Raw genomic sequence first — 22608 nt, forward strand, 5'->3', positions numbered from 1 at the left:
CAAAATGTAATATATAAATGAACAAAAGCCAACAACCAATGGAAATAATGGTGATTTTCAAAATGATCCCAAACCCCCTTTCCCATAGGATGCCTATGGTGGCTCATGGCTCACAGACCCGGGAACATTACCTTGTCACAATCGTATTACCTTGTAAGCGTCTGTCACTGCGGTAGAAGTTGCGTTCATTTGAAACTTGTTTTACATAACGTCGTCCAGGAAATAAAATTACAGGATTACGAAATTAAATCTAACCGAAGCACAGGACCTAACCAGAGCAATTTGAATTTTTAATGGACTGAGAGTACTTTGTAAATTCTACGTGTAGCAGTGGGAGTCTTTTTTTTGTAGCTCTGAAGATGAATCTGCTAAAAGGCCTTCGGTTTATTTAATGCGTTTCTTAGTATGAGAATAGTGTAGAACTTTTATTGAACCACTGAATTTTATAAATGCAACACGTGCCCAGCGAATGGATCCTGCATTACAGAGCTGCAGCAGGGGCTGATCTGTGTCAGATGTTTGTGAACAGAACACCAGAATTTACATTTATTGTGTCACCTCAGAGGTGACATTTCAATCCACAAAGCAGATGGTGACCCTGCAAGGTGTGCAAACAAAGATGGCTTCATCCTTCTGTGAAGGAAAGCAGATGAAGGTTGGGACACCATTAGAAAACATGGGGCCCCACAGTGCTTACATTACAGGGTGCCCCTACCTACAGCCTACCTGACCACCTTATATCCAGCGCTGGGACAAGGTCAAATAGCACCCAGGTTGAAGATGCCAAGACCCCCCCCTCCTTTTCCCATGTATGAGCATTGCCTTTCAGCAAAAATACCCCCCCCCCCCAAAAAAAATAAAATAAAATAAAAACTCAAGCACTAATCTTCACACCCCCTAAGCAAAAATAATTCCCTTTGCAAGTCAAGATTTTCCCTAAACAAAAAATGTACCCTCTTCCAGTACCAATCCTCCCTCCCAGCTCAAATCCGATCCCTTCCCAAATCTCCCCGTCTAGCACAAATCCCCTACCCTTCAAATTTCCTCTCTGATCATAAATCCTCTCCCTCCTTCAAATCCCCTCTCCCAGCACAAATCCCCCCAAATACCCTCTGCTAGCACTAATGCTCCCCCCCAATTTCCCCTCTTAGCTTAAATCCCCCCAATCTTCCCTACTAGCTAATACCCCCCCCCAATCCCTCCTCCTAACAAAAATCCACCCTCCTAGTACAAATTCCCCTCTAAATCACCCCTTCTAGCACAACCCTCCAAATCCCCAACTGCACCCAGGGCAGCAGCCCCTCCTGCCCACCCCTTGTCCTGTCCCTGCTCATATCACACCACTTCTAAACCTCGTCAAGTATGCTCACCTCGCACCTAAATTTTCCATATGTCACCTCACTTATACCCCACCCTGTTCATGTCACCCCTCTTCTATTCAACCACCCCCTACTTACATTCCAATATTGATACTCTCCACATCCTGGAACTTTTAACAAACTCTGTGTCAGTTCTGTTCTTCCACTTCATGTAGTTAATTTTGCATCTCATGGCATGTCATTGTGGGATTCTGGGCTATCTTGGTGCCACCATGGACATACTACCACCCGCTCCCCTCCTCACACATTGCTTGGGCATCCTAAGGGAAGCAGGCAGCACCATAGTGCATACGACCGAGTGACACCGCCTGGCATCTTCAGCCAGGAATGTTATTGTGGCAACCCATGAGCTGTTGGATACATCAGCCTCTGATGACCCATTAGGGCCTGGATCCAGTACAAGGTGACTGCCTGTACCCCCCTATTGGTGACCCTGGCTGAATTCATTGTCCAGGGCAGTCCTATGATTGTTCTGGTTCAAGCCCCACTTTATGCATTGACATATGTCCTTTAGACTTCGGCCTATCCAGCCAGTATGCTCATCTGCTGAATAAGTAGCCATCTACAGACAGTTCAGTTCAAGAAGACACTGCAGTTTAATCCAATGTAGTCTTGCCTCTGTAGCGCTACCCTCTAGAGTGCCACTGGTTTTGGGTCCCCTTTTAATTCCTGCACAGCCAGACAGCACACATTTTCCACTTTTCCACTTGCATCCGGACACTAGAAACAGTCCAATGGCTTGGTTTTTTAGTTTTATTAGGGAATTTAACTTGGATAGGGTATAGGGGTTATGGGATGGCCAATTCGATTGCAGAATAATAGTTTAAGGACAACTTCCTTCTCTAGAAAATGCTACAAAAAATGGCAGATGAATGACCATGGTCCAGCCGGAACCCAGAGGGTCTCTTTTAGCAAAGTACAGCAACTTGCAGGAGCTCTGAGTCCCCTTGAATGGGTTTTTTAGCAAAGTCTCAACTTGTAGGAGCTCTATGACCCCTAAGTATTCAAGACACCAGCCCACCTGGCTACGGTATCTGATCCCAGGACACGGGATTGGATAAGCTACGCACTGTTCCCTGAAGACTTGTCAGAACTTGCATCCAGCAGACTTCTCCCTTCTAGGTCCCGGGGGTGTAGAGGCACTCACACTATCCTTGTCCTGCAGCTATGGATAGAACTGCTTTCAGGCCTGTAGCTGGGCTGGTTCCTCTCCAAGCTTGGCAGGCTGTCCTTCCATGGTGGACTGCAGGGCAGTGGAGCTCCCTCTTTCAGCTTTCCTCTTCCAGCTTTGAGCCTCCAGCCTGGAAGCAAGGCCCCCTCCCAGGGTACGCAGCACCACTTCTCAGCACTCCATCTTCCACCCAACTCCCCTGCTGGCCAGGCTCTATCATATTTATGGGCTGATCTGTCACACTGCCAGGCCTCCTGTCTGGGATTGGCCAGATTTCCATAAATATATAAATCGGCCACTCCTCACTTCCACCTACTGACGTCTAGAAGCTTCTCTAAGTCTCTAGAGCAGGGGGAGGTACCAGGGAACTGACCTGTAAAGTCCTCCAGCCCTGACCTGAAGTAACCCTTTAACTAAACCCAGGCTTCTAGCAAGCCTCTGCCTACACTAAACAACTATGTACAACAGAGGGCGCTACACTTGTTAAAAAGTAATTCATGGATGTCCTCCGGTCAAATCAAAGTGTAAATGGACAATGATCTTCTACACGTTGTGCTCACTAAGGCTGGAGAGTAACTGAGGGAACAAGAAGAAGAAGAGGGTCTGACTAAATTAAACCAACTAATTCAAACATGCAGGTAAACTGGATTGTACCATTTTATGGACATTAGGTAAGCGCCGTATGACACTGCAGTTATCTGTTGAAAAAAAATGTATTTTTTTCCTTCCTCAGTACGGTGATGTGGAACAGCCCCGGTGTGAGATGACATCATTGGTGGGTTGGCAAAATAGCAAGAAGCTGCCTGCTGAAGACTTTTTTAAAATGGTGGAGCAAGTTTCCAACTGGTGGGGGACACTGAACATGCAGACTGGGGAAACCATGAAAGGAGGAGCTCCAGTCTTCTGTGTAAAAATGAATAGTCAGCAGCTACAAAAACTGCTGACTTTTAATATACAGCCACTTACCTGTCCCAGGATCCAGCAGTGTGCTCACCCCAGCCGTTTTCACCTTCTGTCCTCTGTCCCCCTGGCACCAGCATCTTAACAGTGGGCACCCGATTGTGACAGCTTGGGTGCCCACTGCGCATGCACGAGCATTGTCAATGGTCCCGCAGTCTTCTGGGACTTGTGACATGTAGGGAAGATTGGGGGGATTTATGCTAAGAGGGGAAATTGGGGGGGGGGGAGGATTTGTGATCACAGATGAAATGTGAAGGGATTTGTGCTAGAAGGGGAGATTTGGGAAGGGAGCGAATTTGAGCTGAGAGGGAGGGGGGGGGAGAGAACTTTCACTCCGATCACCTAGGCTCCACCTCCCCAAAAGTGCCATTTCAAATACAGGAGCAAAGGAGGAGCGGAACGTAGTTAATAGAATGTATTTAGGAAGTTGGATTTATTAAAATGATACTAGAAATAGAATAGTATTCAAGTATGAATTCTTAATGTAAATAAGTCCTTCTGTTGCTCTCACCCTCCTCCAAATTTTTTTTTTTTTTGCTACTGTGATCTAACTTCTTGTTTGTTCTCTATGGTCCCACTTATGGGAAGGATGCCTACTGTACGTTAGCTAGCATGGCTGCCCTAATTGGGGGGGGGGGGGGGGTTAATGCCTTTTGCAGCAGTTCTCAAGGTAAATTTGTGGGATTTTTCGGGTATGACCCAGTGGTCCCGTGCTTCTATAAAAGGAGTCCGGATCACGGAGGAATGCTTGCATAGTCTGAGAGGGTCCCAAGAACCCTTGCCAAGCCTTTGATAAGAAGACACTGACTGATCAGGACACCCTCATCATGGATACTGCCATCGTGGACTCTGCCAAGTATTGGACTCTCAGCCTGTGCAGGTATGCTGGGGCAGCCTCAGTTAGGTTTAGTTAGGGAGAAAGACCTACTGTTCTGTTGTACTGTTGCATTGATGTTTTGCAGTAAAATCTTGAAACGTTGTCCTGCTTGGTCTGAAGTTATTGAAAGGGGTGTATTGAAGCAACCGGTACACTATCCATCATCTGCAGCTTGAGTCGATTAAAGATGAAGACAGCTCTGCAAGAGTTAACATGGTACAGAGCTAAAGCAAGTAGTTGCCAAGGGTAATGGAAGTCTAGTAACCAGTACTCACAGCCTGTCGTAAAGTGTAGTACATGTGCAAGGCGAGATGTCCTCTGGTAGCGAGGGCGTTGTCTATGGAATTCCATCCCTTAGCCGTCTATCTCTCATAGCAACAGGAGCAGATCAGCGTTACGGAGGCGTAACTAGGACCTTCAGGGCCCCGGTGCAAGAAACATGAAGGGCCCCTCTGACCCACCAATTCCCTTTGAACCTGGGGCTCTCTACTCGAGTTGCAGTTCCTTTAATACAGGCCCCCGGAGGACTGTTTCACATGTTCTGCAGCAGGCCCTCTTCCTGCCCCGGGCTTAGGGTTGTCACCTTTTCTTCAAGCCAAACCCCAAACATTTTAGTGGCGCATTGGCACATTTTTTGTAATATACAATGCACATATATCTTATGAACAAATAACATTTCTAATCATATGGATTTAATCACAAGAGTCCCCCATACATCTGAATCCACAGAGTTTCCCCTTTACATCTATATCTGCACAGTTCCCCCCAGGGGTGGACTGACAACTCATGGGGCCCCCGGGTAATAGGGGATCATGGGGTCCCTGTGTCCTTGCCCAAACTCAAAAAAGCCTATGAAAATGGTACCAGGGGCATCTCATGGGGCCCCCTACTGACCCCGGCCCTCTGGCAGTGCCTGAGTTTCCAAATGGTCAGTCCGCCCCTGGTTCCCCCTTTATATTTGAACCCGCAGAGTTCCCTTTTACATCTGAATCCACAGAGTTCCCCTTATATCTGAACTTGCAGAGTTCCCTTACACTGTAAGGGGTTACTCTGCAGACTCCGATGTATAGGGAGAACTCTGGGGACTCTGATTTAAGGGGGAACGCTGAGAACTCTGATGTAAGAAGGAACACTGCAGACTCTGGTGTAAGGGGAACTCATCAGGGGAGTCTGCAGAGCACCCCCACATCAAAGTCCACACAGCCCCCCTACATCAGAGTCCACAAAATTTCCACTTACACTGTAAGGAAGATCTCTGAAGACTCTGGAATGTAAAGGTGAACTCTGATTTAAGGGGGGAACTCTGATGTAAGGGGGTCTCTGCTCACCAAAGCCCCCCTTACATCACACGGAGCCCACAGAGCACCCTTTATATCAGAGTCCCTCTTACATTATTGTACTGGGAGGCAGGAGAGGGGAGACTTTACATGTATGTATGGATGGATGGATGGGCTATCGTCACCTTTCCACTTCCTGCTGCACTGCCTCAAACTTCCCTGGCTCTGCCCACACATCCCATTCTCTGAGACCCTGCCAGGGAGTGTAGGAAGGAAGTGAGTGGGGGCAGACGCAGGAGGAGAGGGCAGGAGGAGCAGAGCCAGCTCTCTCTCTCCTCTCCTGTCCATGCGGGAGGGGGGTCAGTGCTGGCTCTGGGCTGCCTGTGAGAAAAACTCTCACTTCAGTGCCCTCCTGCCAGCAACATGGCCGGGGAGACACAGTCCAGGCTCTTTGGCCCCCCTACAGTGGTGGAACTCCAAGGCCCGGGCAAGTGCGACCTTTGCGATCCTGGTAGTTCTACCATTGCGTCCTTGCTAGGTGCACGGTGGAACCCCATTCTATCATTGGGAGTTAGGGGACAGAGATATGCTGGACGGGTGAAGTGGCCACAGGCTCAGCATGTCCTTCCTAATTGCAAACAATTACAGCCAAGGTGTGCACTGGTAAGGGACCAAAGGGTTAACTGGAGTCCAGTTTATTGGATGGCCATCTCCAAGTTGGAGGACCGCCTTAAGGTTGAATTTTCCTGATAGCGGCCGCTTCTTGTCCCAGGGGGGTTGATGAGCATGACACAGTAAGGGTACCCCATGTGCAGGGCGACTGACCCTGTCCCCAGTGCCTAGCATAGCCCAGAAGAACCTAATAACCTCCTTGCAGAAATCTCCCTTTCTCTGCACACTGTAGGAACGTAGCCTTCCTCTCCTGCTCACTCCCAAGATGGACTGTGGGAATTGCAGTATGCATGACCCCTCCTGACTGCAACTAACATGCGCTGCCTGTTCCAAACAAACAGAATGGAGAGGGAAAAGGAGATGTTCGGGAGCTCATGGAGGACATTACAAGGAGGCTGAAAAACAATCAACAGTCAAAAACAATTTGATGAAAAACATAGATTACAGGGCCATTAAGCAGTGGATTTGTATGGATTATTTTTGGAGAAGAAGGATATTCAGTACCACTTTAAGTAAGGAAGGGAGGTCCACTTTGAGGCTAGGTTCACGCCTATGCAGGTTGCGTTTGAGCCGTTTCTGCATTGCGTTTCATTTTGCATTTTTTTGCACCTGCATTTTTTATGTGTTTTTGATGCTCTTTTACTTTTTTTTTTGTATTTTCCTTGTTGCTAGGCAGATTTAAAACTCAAAATGCATAACAAAAGTGGCAAAAACGCATTAAAAATGCACTACATGCTTTTTTGCAGCATTTCCATTAAGTCTATGGAACCAAAAGCGCAATCTTTTGCGTTCAAAAAAGTCCCTGACCCTTTCCAAAAAACTTACCGGGTGAAAACGCGGTGATGTGAACCTGTCCCATAGGAAATTGGACTGTACTGCGTTTCTGAAAAACGCTGCGGGAAATGCTTAGGTGTGAACCTGGGGTAGGCGCATGTCCATTTTTCTAAAGCCGTATCAGCTGTCCTTTATGTGCAGGGACAATCTCAGCTTTTTAACCTCTTTACGCCGGCCGCACGCAAATGTGCGGCCTCCTGGCGTCTGGGCCTTGACGCCGAGCGGTCGCACATTTGCGTGCAGTTAAGAAAAACATACATGCTGAGAGCGAGCGCCCTGTGCGCTCCCAGCACACATGTCTGGTACTCACAGAAAGGTCCCGATCTCCTATTTCGATCGGGCCCTTTCCCGATCATGTGACCGCGAATCACGGCGGTCACATGATCCTAAAACCCCGCCCTGCCTCCCGGCTTCTGAAACCCTTAAAGGGCTGGGAGCAGGGGCGGACTGACAACTCATGGGGCCCCTGGGCAATAGGGGATCATGGGGCCCCTGTACCCTTGCCCAAACTCAAAAAAGCCTATGAAAAAGGTACCAGGGATATCCCATGGGGCCCCCTACTAACCCTGGGCCCTCGGGCGGTGCCCGAGTTTCCAGTGGTCAGTCCACCCCTGCTCTATCCTCATTCTCTTCAGTAAATTTTAAATAATCAAAAAAAACATTTTTCTGATGGCCAATGATCACTTTAAGGAGTGCGTTTCATAATTCGGCGTTCCGTAGAACACAGCAAGCCCTCTCTACTGCTCCGGTAACCAAGGAACAGACACAAACTTTCATCCCACCACCCCTCAGCCATTCATAGCCCTGAACACTAATTCATTCTGTATCCCCTCTAAGAACCTGAACTGGCGGAGACCCCCTCCCTCCACCGAGCTGCGGAGCTGTGTAAGAGGACAGCGGAAAAAAATCAGGAAAAAGGGGAGGGGGGGTGAGAAAGACGTATTTATATCCACCCAGAGCTCGGCCTCAGTGAAGTGCTGCTTTTGTGACTTGCGTAGATTGGGAGTGGAAGGAGGGCAGGACAGGCAGTCTGTGCTCTATATTCACTGGCCACAAACACTGCGCCATTCATCACCACTCCCGCCTGGTATGTATACCCACAAGGAGGGACGCGGTGCGTGCACAGAGAGTGCCGAGCCGGGCGTTATATATGGAAAAAGTGTGTACAGGTATAACTCCTATACAGAGAGGGGATTGTAAAAGTGAAAATCCGAACAGATGCCTTGAAATTATTCTTTGCAGGATATTCTCTACTTTTTTATGATGATTTTTTTATGCCTCTCTGTGCATGCAATGCCATATTTTCATGATTATGATTCTTAGAAGATGCGCCACCTACTGGCCATGTGTATGCCAGGACATGCTATCAGTGGGCAGCACAGTGGCTAAATGGTTAGCACTTCCACCTGGCAGCACTAGGGTCAGTGGTTTGAATCCCAACCATGGCACCACCTGCCTGGAGTTTGCATGTTCTGCCTGTGTGGGTTTCCTCCAGGTACTCTGGTTTCCTCCCACACTCCAAAGACATGCTGGTTGGTTAATTGTCTCCTGTCTAAATTGTCCCTAGTATGTGTATGTATGAATGTGAGTTAGGGACCTTAGATTGTACACCCCTTGAGGGTTAGGGACTGATGTGAATGTACAATATGTGTAAAGTGCTACGTAAATTGATGGCGCTATATAAGTACCTGAAATAAATTTCGGTGACTTCTGGAGAGTGTAGTAAGGCTTCATTCACACATGTGCGACTTTAAAAATTGTGTGATTTTCATTGCGACTTGATGCGACTTTGGCTTTGACCAAGGATGATTGTGCTGTACAAATTCGCACACAAGTCACACGTATGTCATTCACATGCAGCTTTGGAGGGTTTACGTTGAAGTCTATGACCCTCAAGTCACATAAACGTCGGACCAAAGTAGTTCAGGAACTACTTTCAAGTGGCAGTGACTGCAGCAGGGGCGGACTGACCATTTGGAAAATCGGGCACTGCCCGAGGGCCCGGGGTCAGTAGGGGGCCCCATGAGATGCCCCTGGTACCTTTTTCATAGGCTTTTTGAGTTTGGGCAAGGACACAGGGGCCTCATGATCCCCTATTGCCCGGGGGCCCCATGAGATGTCAGTCCGCCCCTGGTTAGGGACCTTAGATTGTACGCCCCTTGAGGGTTAGGGACTGATGTGAATGTACAATATATATATGTAAAGCACTGACGGTGCTATATAAGTACCTGAAATAAATAAATCAGTGCTGCCTGACTACTGCAGGAGCTCCTCTCCTAGACTGAAATTGCTTCCTCCGATTTCACTGCACACTGTGAGCTTCTCATAATGTGCAACAAGTAAGATAGACCCCTGGTTCACATCTATGCAGCCGTGCGGGCCGCGTTTTGCACGGCACGAGCTCCCATTCATTTTAATGAACTCCCATGCCCATGACACGCAGAGAAGAAGTCCCTGCACTTCTTTGGAAAACGCAGCCCGCATGGCAGCCTCAGTTCCCAGTACGGTTGCGTTTTCCAGTGTGGGCGGCGTGCCATTAGAATGAATGGCACCCGCCCGCTGGGTCCGCATTTCTCTGTGTGGGTGGTGCGGCTGCACGGATTTTCGTGCGGATCCGCAGCGGCACCACCCGCACAAATGTGACCCTGGGGTCAGACCTCCTCATTTCCTGGCTGGAGGATGTCCAGGATCATGGAGGCTCAGCATCATTTGTGGGTGTTGTCAGGGCGGTCTGCATGCAAATACAGTCTGCCTAGAAATGTCCACTACTCCAGACTGACATCCACCCATCAAAACATTTTTTTATATTTGCATAACTCCTCCCAAGTTCCAGCCCACTGCTTGCATCAGGGCCAGGGGTGGACTGACAACTCATGGGGCCCCCGGGCAATAGGGGATTGATTATGGTGCCCCCGTGTCCTTGCCCACACCCAAAAAAGCCTATAAAAAAGCCAATGAAAGGTACCAGGGGCATCTCATGGGGCCCCCTACTGACCCAGGGCCCTCGGGCAGTGCCTGAGTGGCTAAATGGTCAGTCCACCCCTGATCAGGGCTGAGGGATCTTGAAATAAGTACAGAGGCAGGGGGCTGTGATATTTTGAGGAAACTATGTACAGCACCCTGCTGGCACGTCCTACCAGCGATGATCTGCCTACACTGCATAGAGATGCACAGAGACCTAGTGATGACATCACTGGATGTAAAAAAAAAAAAAGAAATGTAATGAAAACAAAAAGCTTTAAAAATGGCATTAGCATGCTGATGGAGGGGAGACGGAAAAGCAGAATAAATAGTTTGTTAACAGGGGCGGACTGACAATTCATGGGGCCCCCGGGCAATAGGGGATCATGGGGCCCCTGTGTCCTTGCCCAAACTCAAAAAAGCCTATGAAAAAGGTACCAGGGGCATCTCATGGGGCCCCCTACTGACCCCAGGCCCTCGGGCAGTGCCCGAGTTTTCAAATGGTCAGTCCGCCCTTATTTGTTAAAGACGTGTGTATTATTAAAAAACAAAAACTTTTTATTAAATAAAACACTTCTCACTTTTTTTCATCCTTTCTTGCATCTCCAGCTGATGCCTGTCTACATATTCCAGCTATGGTTACATGGAATTTCACAATCCCGGTGACAACAGTAGACCATGCCTGCATAATGTTGACACGGCCACTTGTAGTCTTCATAGGAAGCCTGTAACCTTCCCACAGTCCGCTGTGCAACAGAAGTCAGACGGAGAGTAGGACGTTCTCCTCTTGGCTGCTTGGCTTGTCTCAAGGAGGCCAACCATGTGACTGTACAATCTCCCTTAAACTGGTCATACACTATACAATCTGATTGTACAATCTCCTTTAGATCTACCATCAACTATGAAGTATATAAGGGTCTGCCTGATTGGATATTATCTGAATGGACTGTTTGTAACTGTCCTCATATTACATAGTTTTGGCAAAGTTTTTGGGACAGAGATTGTACAATCAGACTGTATAGTGTATGGTTAGCCTTAGATGTACCAAGAAACAAGGGGTTGCACTGATACCAATATCGGTGCCGATACCAAGTACTTGAACAAGTACTAATGCAAATACTCCCAATACCCAAACCCGATACCTTCGCGGTGAGATTTGAGCCCATACAAAATGAATGGGCTCAAATCGCACTGCAAAGAATTGCATGCGATTTGAACAGGAATGAGGTGTGACAGTGTGCGGAATGCAGTGCGACAGCATGAGTTAGATGGCTTCTGATTGGTCAGTGCTGTCCACATGATGGTCCTGACAAATTGGAATCCCTGTTGCCCATACTGGCTAAGCAATACAGACAGGGGATTAGGTTGTGGGGGTTTCAAGTCCCCGGAAGGGTGAAGCGGATTTTTGGTGTCTGACAGTGGAGGATCGTGGCAATCTGGTACAGTGGGACTGGGGGGGATGGGGAGGGGGTCCAGTGGATGGCTCGAACCGCTGGAGGCTGGGGGACAGAGCCGCTGGAGACTGGGGGGGGGGGAGAGATCTGCTGGAGGCTGGCGGAAGAGAGCTGCTGGAGGTTGGGGAAATAGAGTCGCTGGAGGCTGGGGGAAGAGAGCTGCTGGAGGCTGGGGGAAGAGAGCCGCTTGAAGCTGAGAGAGAGAGATGCTGGAGGTGGGGGAGAGAGCTGCTGGAGGCTGGGGGGAGAGAGCCCCTGGAGGATGGGGGGAGAGAGCCGATGGAGAATGGGGGGAGAGAGCTGCTGGAGGCTGTGGGGAAAGACCCCCTGGAGGATCGGGGGAAAGAGCCGATGGAGAATGGGGGGAGAGAGCTGCTGGAGGCTGAGGGAAGAGAGCCCTTGGAGGATGGGGGTAGAGAGCCGATGGAGAATGGGGGGAGAGAGCCGCTGGAGGCTGGGGGAGAGAGCCGCTACAGGCTGAGGGAGAGAGCCGCTGGAGGCTGGGGGGAAGAGAGCTGCTGGAGGCTAGGGGAGAGAGCCACTGTGGGAATGGGGGGAGAGAGCCAGTGGAAGCTGGGGGAGAGAGCCGCTGGAGGCTGGGGGAGAGAGCCGCTAGAGACTGGAAGGAGGGAGCCGCTGGAGGATGGGGGGAGAGAGCTGCTGGAGGCTGGGGGAGAGAACCGCTGGAGGCTAGGCAAGAGAGATGTTGGAGGCTGGGAGAGAGAGCTGCTGGGAGAGAGAGAGCTGCTGAAGGCTGGAGGGAGAAAGCTGCTGCAGGCTGGGGGAAAGAGACGCTGGAGGCTGAGGGAAGAGAGCCGCTGAAGGCTGGGGGGAGAGAGCCACTAGAGGCTGGGGGGAGAGAGCCACTAGAGGCTGGGGGGAGAGAGCCACTAGAGGCTGGGGGGAGAGAGCCGCTGGAGATGCAGGGAACAAAGCCATGGGAGAGCCCAAGTCGCAGCTGCTGATGTCCGCAGGTGGATCGAGAGCCAGAGCTTCGCTGGTGGAACCCATCATGCATTTCTCCCATCATTCAATGCCATAAAAATGGTTTGGCTGGAGTCCTACTTTAAATGAGCCTTACTTCTTCCTAAATTGACCACTAGGTGGCACCCTTCCAACAAAGTCATTGGATATTTCACTGCGGTACAATACAGCCTGTTATTTGGCAGCGGCTCTTCTTACTAATAAATAAAATAATGTTGATAATTGAAATTCGCTGTGCAGAGTAACATTTGCCAAAATATTATACTGAGCTTTTCCAGAAAAATAAAGTGAAGATAATGCTATTAATCCAACGATGAAGAGGAAAGGGATTTGATTTATTTATGCCCAGTCACAGGAGGAATGTCTTTGGATTACTGTTTTGGCACTTTATCTTCTGCTTTTAAAATATTTTAGATTTGTGATTTTAGAGGGAAGAGAGGGGAAAGAGGAGGGAAGTGCAGGGGAGTGCCTTGCTATCCTAGGTTAGGGGGCTGTGTGTTTCTATTGATGCACACAGTGAAGGGAGAAACAACTCTAGTCTCTGAATACAAAGATGCCTCCATAGGACACTGCAAGAGAAAGGAACCATCCCGAAACAGGAAACCCGGGACAGCAATCAAGGCACCAGATTAAACTGGAACATAGGCAAGGATGAAAAGATAAAGAAGCTGCATACTTAGTGATGAAATCAGCTGCTGGGAGTGCTGAAAAAAACTTGGCTGTTTAACTGCTTTCAGTCCGGGCCAGTTATGACATTCCTCTCCTACATGTAAAAGCCATCATTTTTTTTTTTTATTATTAAAAAAACCCCAAACATAAAATATTTTTTTAAGAAGCCATAGAGAATAGAATGGTGGGTGTGTAATTTTAACTGACATCCAATCAACAACCCCCAGCCTAACTCCTCGATTCCCCTATACAGAAAATGGGTAGAGCCTCCTCCCCCAAGAAAAACACCAGAAAGGTGGAACACTCTAACAGGGCAGTACAGCACACTGCCAGCAGCTCCCACCATCCATGATCTGCCTACATTGCATAGAGAAGTGCAGAGACCCAGTGATCCTGTTACTTAGTCTAAAATAAGGTATGTAATGAAAATAGTAAAGATTTTATTTTTAAAAATTAAATTAGCATGGTAATAACAGGGTAGATAAGGAATAAGGAAGGCTAATATATACATATTATATATTAAATATAAGCAATTGAAACTACTTTAAATTCAGGACAAGAACATCGAACGACGGAAAGAGTTAACGCGTTTTTGTCTTTTAATTGTTTATTTCCGGGAGACAATTTTCCTCTCCAGGACGGAGCGAGGATGTTATAACCCGAGGGCTGTGTACTGTCTTCACTGCCTGCTTCACTCCCCTTAAACGCGAGGAACATTTGCCAGTGGAAATTTGTTCTGAGATTACTTTCTACTGCCAAAGGCAAATATGTTTTCTTCCCAAAATAGCCCCTCCAAAAATATCCCTCCGAAAAAAAAGTTAGCTAAATAATGTCATCTTTTGTGGCTGAACACCAACTGTCTGAGACATTTGGTTATTAATTCCTCGTAGACCGGCCGGCACTACCACCTAAAGGAATCCTCCACCATTAATCCGACGTCTTCCTCCTGCAAATTGCAGAATCCATTTGGGCCAATCACAAAAACCTCTCTGACTTTGTCTTATGCGGTTTGGCTTTGGTTCTGACTGGGGCAACTGTCTTTCTGGGAATTCGGAGATTAATAGATGGATTTATTATTATTATTATTATTATTATTATTATTATTATTATACAGTATTTATATAGCGCCAACAGTTCGCTCAGCGCTGTACGTTACAATGGGAGACAATACACGAGACAGTACAGTAACAATACAATACAATACACGAGGGGTTCGAGGGCTCTGCTCCTTGGAGCTTACAATCTAGGAGGGAGGGGATAGTGGTACAGGAGGAACAGCTGAGGGGGATGGAGTGGTAGGAAGAGTGGAGGAGATCGGCAATTAGCAGAGGGCGGGGTAGGCTTCCCTGAAGAGATGGGTTTTCAGGGTGTGCCTAAAGGAGAGTAGAGTAGGTGATAGTCTGACGGGTTGGGGTAGGGAGTTCAAGAGGATGGGTGAAGCCCTGGAGAAGTCCTGGAGGTGGGCATAGGAGGAGGTGACCAGGGAACTAGAAAGAAGGAGGTCTTGTGAGGAGCGGAGAGTATGTTTTGGGTGGTATTTGGATATTAGGTCGGTGATGTAGTTTGGGGCCGGTGTTATGGACAGCTTTGTACGTCAATGTTAGCATTTTGAATTTGATCCGTTGGGCAATCGGAAGCCAATGGAGGGATTGGCAGAGGGGGGTGGTGGAAACGGAGTGGTTGGTAAGGTGGATGAGTCTGGCCACAGAGTTCAGGGTAGACTGAAGCGGGGATAGCCTGTGATGAGGCAGGCTGGTGAGGAGGGAGTTGCAGTAGTCAAGTCGTGATATGATGAGGGAGTGGATGAGCTGTTTAGTAGTGTCTGGGGTTAGGAACGGCCGTATCTTGGAGATGTTGCAGAGGTGGAGTCTACATGAGTTTGTCAGCAATTGGACATGGGGCTGGAAGGACAGATTGGAGTCTAGGATGGCACCAAGTACTCTGGCTTGAGGGGTAGGACTGATGGTGGTGTTGTTGGTCGTGATGGAGAGGTCGGGGGGGGGGGGCACGGGCTGAGGGGAAAATAGGAGCTCGGTTTTGGAGAGGTTCAGTTTGAGGAAGTGGAGTGACATCCAATCCGATATGTCGTTCAGTAGGCTAGTGATTCGGGTGGAGACTGAAGGGGTGAGGCGAGGGGTCGAGAGATTTGCGTGTCATCGGCATAGAGGTGGTAGTTGAAGCCGTGAGAGTGTATCAGTTGGCCAAGGGAGGAGGTGTAGATGGAGAAGAGAAGGGGCCCGAGGACAGAGCCTTGGGGGACCCCAACAGAGAGGGGGAGGTGGCAGCGTTATAGGTAACACTGAAGGAGCGTTGGGATAGATAGGAATTTATTGCAGAATACAAGGACAGGGGGTAATAATCCAAAGCAACTGATCAGAATACACTTTGCTGAAGTCAGATCAGTATAAGATGGCTTTCAAATGGCCACTATAGATGAGTTGGTAGCTTTTAGCGCCGGTTCACTCAATGCCTGCACATGAATCGCACAGAGACGCGCTTTGCATTTCTTTGCGATTCAGATTGCACAAAAAACGCACTCTGTTTGCGATCTGCAGCAGGCATCAATACAAAGCTAACAACACCCCAAACGTAGGTCGCAAACACAGTGAGTTTGCCCACACCTGCATGCGCAGGATCGTACTTTTGTACCATGTTAACCACTTCCAGTCCGCACACATTTACCCCTTTCCTGTCCAGGCCAATTTTCAGCTTTCAGTGCTGTCACACTTTGACTCCCGGATCACACCTATGCGGCCGTATGGGCCGCGTTTTGCTCGGGCACGAGAGCCCATTCATTTGAATGGACTCCCGTACCCGTGACACACAGGGAAAGAAGTCCCTGCACTACTTTGGAAAACGCAGCCCACACAGGAACCTCGGTTCCCAGTGTGGGCGGCATGCCATTAGAACTAATGACACCCGCCCACGGGTCCGCAATTCCCTGTGCGGGTGGTGCAGCTGCACGGATTTTTGTGCGGATTCGCTATCCGTTATTTTTGTGGTATTTATTCACCACTGGGATTTTTATTTTTTTTGCTATATAAATGAAAAAGTCCAAAAATTTTGAAAAAAAGTGTTTTTCTTATAAAAGTTTGCAAATAAATAATCTTTCTTTATAAATCTTGGACAAAATGTATTTAGTTATCGTTTTAGTAAAAAAAAAAACAAATTAGTTTATAACCAAAAATTATAATTTTTCTAAAAAAAATTTTTACATTGTTATTTTATTTTTTTTATATGATTATTTATGTTTTTTTTTAACATACTGTCACCCTAGCGGTACAGTGGGGGGTGAGGAAGATTTTTTTTTTTACACTGATTGCTTTTACACCCATAAAGGCTGTAAAAGCAGTAATTTCTCCTTCTCTCTGGCTGAATTCTTGCAGCCATTGAGAAATACTGTGTGACCTGTGATTGGTCACAGCTTGTCACATGGCACAAGGCTGTTGTGAATAGCTTTGTATCATGTGACCTCTGTGATCATTCACAGATTTCACATGTAGTAAGCAATGATGTCAGAAGTGACATCTTGCTTACTACTATTCATGTGATCACTGATTGGCCAATCAGTGATCACATGATCGGGACCTCACACAGAGGTCCCATACAGCGATCAGTGTTCTGCAGGACACAGCGGGTACTGGATCGCAGTGCCTCACGCTCCCAGGGAGCGCGCACAGTGCAAAATGAACAGCAACCCGCTCCTGCACTGCTCCCATCCGGCTGTTTATATACATGGGCCAGACGGGAAGTGGTTAAAAAGTAGTGCATGCAATACTTTTGGTGCGGTGCAATTTTAGCCTGTTCAAGACAACTGCTCATGAATCGCACAGGAATGTGCTGTGTGTACCTGTGCGATTCATGTGCGGGCATGGTGTGAACCGGCCTTGTTCACATGTCGTGAAGCAGGAATAAGTATTTTTTAAAGAGCAGTTCTCATATGATTTTGCACGTCTCATAGGGCCATCCCTTTCACTTGAATGGGCTGCCCTATGTGCAAAAAGAAACTCCTGCTATTTTTCTGGTGGCATGCTTTTTTTTTAAGCTGCGGTTCACTGCGAATGCCATGCGCTCATGTTGCACAACAACTGCAGCAGAATGGCATTGTGTTTGGGGTTCCATTAAGTGCCAATGCACGCAGATGCTGTGTGGGATTTGCAGAAAATTCTGTGCGTTTCCCACAGAGCATCACAATCGCAGAACGTTCATGCGAACTGCTGTGGATGTCTATGTTAAGTAAATGACACCCAAAAACGGTCCACAGAACGCAGTGTGATTGGCTGAATCGGATCGCATGGATGTGAACACCCATGCGATCCAATTCCAGCGCAACAAAAAAAAAAGTGCATGCACCTTTCCTGTGGGTGTGATGCGATTTGTGGTACGTGTTGAGCCAAAATGAATAGCTCAAATTGTACTGCAAAGAATTCTATGTGATCTTAACAGGAATGTGGAGCAATTTCTCTCACCACAATAGTGTGAACTGGCACTAAAGGATAATGCACCCTAAGGCACATTGTGCAACAAGTGTAATGTAATTTAGAATTGCAGGCGAATCACCGCGATTCTGCCCACGATTCAGGACCACGAAGTGTGAATGGAGCCTTCGGGCTTGTTCACATAATTTGTGGTGCATGAAAGCTTGTGTTTTCCCACTCTGCATGGAAACATGCTGCCTTTTGTACATGCATGTGAGTGCAATGGATTCCTCAAGTAGTTCTAAAGGCTCAAGGGCTTTTACCTTCATGCATAGAATACCATAAAAACCTTCTGTGTGCAGCAGCTCCCTCAGTCCCCCCCTAACACTTACCTGAGCCTTATCCCAATCCAGCGATGTTCTCCGGCCATTCGGTGTACTATGGATAAAGAAATCATTTTATCGGTTATGTGTAAAATGACACAGCATAAAATATGCATGCGTTTTGACTTGTACGGCCTTCCTCATAGCCTCATGCTATGAGGAAGGCTGTATAAGCCGAAACACGTTGCATTTTAGATGCTGTGCCATTTTATATGTAGCCAATAAAAAGATCCCTTTATCAAGTGTGCCCCGAGTGACCAGTTTTATACCATGTGGACTTATGCTTTGGGAGATGAACACCCCAGCCAGATCACCGGTCTCCAGTTTCTGAATCCTGAAAACAGCAGTTGAGCATAAGTCCACATGGTATCAAGCTGGTCACTCGGGGTACTCTTGATAAAGGGATCCTTTTATCGGTTATGTGTAAAATGACACAGCATAAAATATGCATGCGTTTTGACTTGTACGGCCTTCCTCATAGCCTCATGCTATGAGGAAGGCTGTATAAGCCGAAACACGTTGCATTTTAGATGCTGTGCCATTTTATATGTAGCCAATAAAAAGATCCCTTTATCAAGTGTGCCCCGAGTGACCAGTTTTATACCATGTGGACTTATGCTTTGGGAGATGAACACCCCAGCCAGATCACCGGTCTCCAGTTTCTGAATCCTGAAAACAGCAGTTGAGCATAAGTCCACATGGTATCAAGCTGGTCACTCGGGTACTCTTGATAAAGGGATCCTTTTATCAGTTATGTGTAAAATGACACAGCATAAAATATGCATGCGTTTTGACTTGTACGGCCTTCCTCATAGCCTCATGCTATGAGGAAGGCCGTATAAGCCGAAACACGTTGCCTTTTAGATGCTGTGCCATTTTATATGTAGCCAATAAAAAGATCCCTTTATCAAGTGTGCCCCGAGTGACCAGCTTTATGCCATGTGGACTTATGCTTTGGGAGATGAACACCCCAGCCAAAGCACCGGTCTCCAGTTTTTTGAATCCTGAAAACTTTTGCCTTTTGAATTTTAAGTCGAAGTCAGTTCAAAACTGCTGATTTCCAAACTCATTCAAGGTCTGTGACTAAGAAATAAACAAAGCCATTGGATCAACATAATAGCCAGGCAACTGGTATTCTCAGCAATGGCAGACTATGTATTTGTTTTCCTTTCAATATAATGAGGAATGGAAGCGTACATGGCAATTCTATTAGCTGTGTAACTGTGTAAAAAAAATGTTCTAAGGATGGACTTGCACTTTAAGAAGAAAAATGCAATTGTTACAATGTTATATAATACAGCGTTTCATTCGAAGGTAGGACTGGGAGTCAGCTCCGCAGAGAGCCCTGCTTCAAACGTTATCTCCCGTGACCATCTGGTGTCTGCTCGTCTGTGATGAGTAATGCGTCTCGCAGGTAGTTAAGGAGGTGTTTGTATCTAATTATACGTATATTCTCCCACCAGAGCGCCGCTGCATCTGCAAGATTAGTGAAGTCAGGAAATAAAACTCAGTATGGCAATCCTGCCAAAATGAATTTTCGTCTCACAGCGGGGCTCACGTGAGTAAGGAAACGCAGCGGGCACAGCGGCGCAGATTTTATATTACAGCAGTACGCTACTTTAAATCAGCGTGTTGTCACAGCAAAAAGGATTTAGTAAGTGTGCCGGAGGGGTGGAGGTGGGGGGCACGCCGGGTCTTATGTATGAAAATTGGAGGAAGGGGGTCTGTGTTACTTGTAGATTTCACATAGCAGCGATCATTTCTCCAGGACGGGAAATGTTTTTGTGTGTTTTTTACATTTGATTTATTTCTATTTGTTATTTTTTCTTTCTCAGAATATTTATATATTTATTAAAATATTAAATATTTTTTATTTATATAAATGTTCTAACATTACATCACTCTTTTTCCCCTGCTTTCCAGCCTCTGCTCTTCCGGGTATGGATATTTTTGCATAGGTATCTTGGTGCACCTTAAGCTGTGTGTTTATATTTCTTTTTTTTTCTAATTCTTTTATTTAAAAAGTTTGTTTATATTTCTGCTTGAGCTACTGAGCTCTGTATGTATTTGGTTAAAACTAAACCAGAGGTATATTTATTGTTGCTTTGTTACCAGGGGCGGACTGACAACTCATGGGGCCCCCGGGCAATAGGGGATCATGGGGCCCCTGTGTCCTTGCCCACATGGAGGCTCAGCATCAATTGTGGGTGTTGTAAGGGCGGTCTGCATGCAAATACAGTCTGCCTAGAAATGTCCACTACTCCAGACTGACATCCACCCATCAAAACATGTTTTTTATATTTGCATAACTCCTCCCAAGTTCCAGCCCACTGCTAGCATCAGGGCCAGGGGCGGACTGACAACTCATGGGGCCCACGGGCAATAGGGGATCATGGGGCCCCTGTGTCCTTGCCCACATGGAGGCTCAGCATCATTTGTGGGTCTTGTAAGGATGGTCTGCATGCAAATACAGTCTGCCTAGAAATGTCCACTACTCCAGACTGACATCCACCCATCAAAACATTTTTTTATATTTGCATAACTCCTCCCAAGTTCCAGCCCACTGCTTGTATCAGGGCCAGGGGCGGACTGACAACTCATGGGGCCCCCAGGCAATAGGGGATCATGGTGCCCTTGTGTCCTTGCCCACACCCAAAAAAGCCTATGAAAAAGCCAATGAAAGGTACCAGGGGCATCTCATGCGGCCCCCTACTGACCCTGGGCCCTCGGGCAGTGCCCGAGTGCTCGAATGGTCAGTCCGCCCCTGTTTGTTACATTAGTTACATTGTACCAATGTAAGGCTTGCCATAGATTCTGCAATTTTCTTTCCTTCAACCATGGGCTGAGTGAAAGAAAATCACTTAATTACCCCATCAACACTGACTGTTTTGATGGGGGAATCAAGCGTTTTTTTATTGCAGTGGTCTCCAAACTGCGGTCCCGGATGAGGCCCTTTTCTTGCTTTTATCCGGCATTATTTGCCCCACTGTCAGCAACAGTGGGGCATAGTTCCTGCCACTTACACTGACAACAGCGCACTATTCCTCCCACTGACACCAATGATGGGGTACTATTCCTCCCACTGACACCAATGATGGGTCACTATTCCTCCCCCTAATACCATAGATGAGGCACTATTCCTCCCACAGACATCCAACGATGGGCACTATTCCCTCCACCGACACCAATGATGGGTCACTATTCTCCCCACTGACACCAATGATGGGTCACTATTCCTCCCCCTAATATCAAAGATGAGACACTATTCCTCCCACTGACACCAACAATGGGGTGCTATTCCTCCTACCTACATTAAAGATGAGGCACTATTCCTCCCGCTGACACCAACAATAGGTAATGATTCCTCCCAATGACATCAATGATGGGACACCTTTCCTTCCACTGACACCAATGATGGTACACTATTCCTCCTACTGACACCAGTAATGGGGCACTTTTCCTCCTACTGACACCAATGATGGTACACTATTCCTCCTACTGACACCAATGATGGGGCACTATTCCTCCCACTGACATCAATGATGAGGTACTTTACCTTCCACTAACCCCAATGATGGGGTAGTATTCCTCCCACTGACACCAATGATGGGGTAGTATTCCTCCCACTGACACCAATGATGGGGCACTATTTCTCCAACTGACACCAACAATGGAGCACTATTTCTCCCACTGACACCAACAATTGGGAACTATTCCTCCCACTGACGCCATCAATAGAGAACTATTCCTCATACTGATACCAATAATGGAGCACTATTCCTCCCACCAACCCCCATGATGGGACACTATTACTTTCCCTAATACAATAGAGAGGACACTATTTACTCCCACTGACATCGAGACATTTTCTACTCCCACTGGCCACATTCTGGTCCCCTTAAAGTTTGAAGGACAGAAAACTGGCCCTTCATTTAGAAAGTTTGGAGACCCTTGTTCTATTGTATTCTGACAGCGAGAGGTTTTCCCGCCATCGAATACAATGATCACTGAATGTAGCTATAGCTGCTGACAGTGATTGCATGTGAAGACCCCAACATGCTGGTTGTACTGAAGTCATATGGAATATGTTTACTTACATTCAGCCAAGCTGGACCTGTGTAACTATGCAAAAAAATACATTCCCACAGTTCAGCTTTAAAAAAGAACATACAGAGCTCAGTAGCTCAAGTAGAAATGTAAATACACAGCTGAAGGTAGATTTTAACCATTCCCATCCACTTTATGTCATCTCATCCCTACCCCCCTCCTCTATCAGAATCTGACTTTTTTTAAATTTCCATTTTAGAGGAACCCTCCTGGAACTTCCTGGATTCTAGCCTAGGCAGGAAGGATATATGCGGTATCCTGCAGCTTCCTGTGATTCCCACGTCATGCATGCCAGGAAGCCTCGAGGTACTTACTGTGCATGTGCTATCTCTTCCCTGGTTCCCGCAGCTGGCCCCTCCCCCCTACTGATGTCGCACTGCTGCGCATGCATGTCATGAGGAGCCAGCTGCAAGAACGTCTAGGATACAGCTGACTCAGTCATAGAACAAGACGATGGCGGAG

The sequence above is a fragment of the Staurois parvus genome, unplaced genomic scaffold, assembly GCF_062004578.1.
Source record: "Staurois parvus isolate SC_StPar_1 unplaced genomic scaffold, SC_StPar_1.0 ptg000799l, whole genome shotgun sequence".
Classification (NCBI taxonomy): Eukaryota; Metazoa; Chordata; class Amphibia; order Anura; family Ranidae; genus Staurois; species Staurois parvus.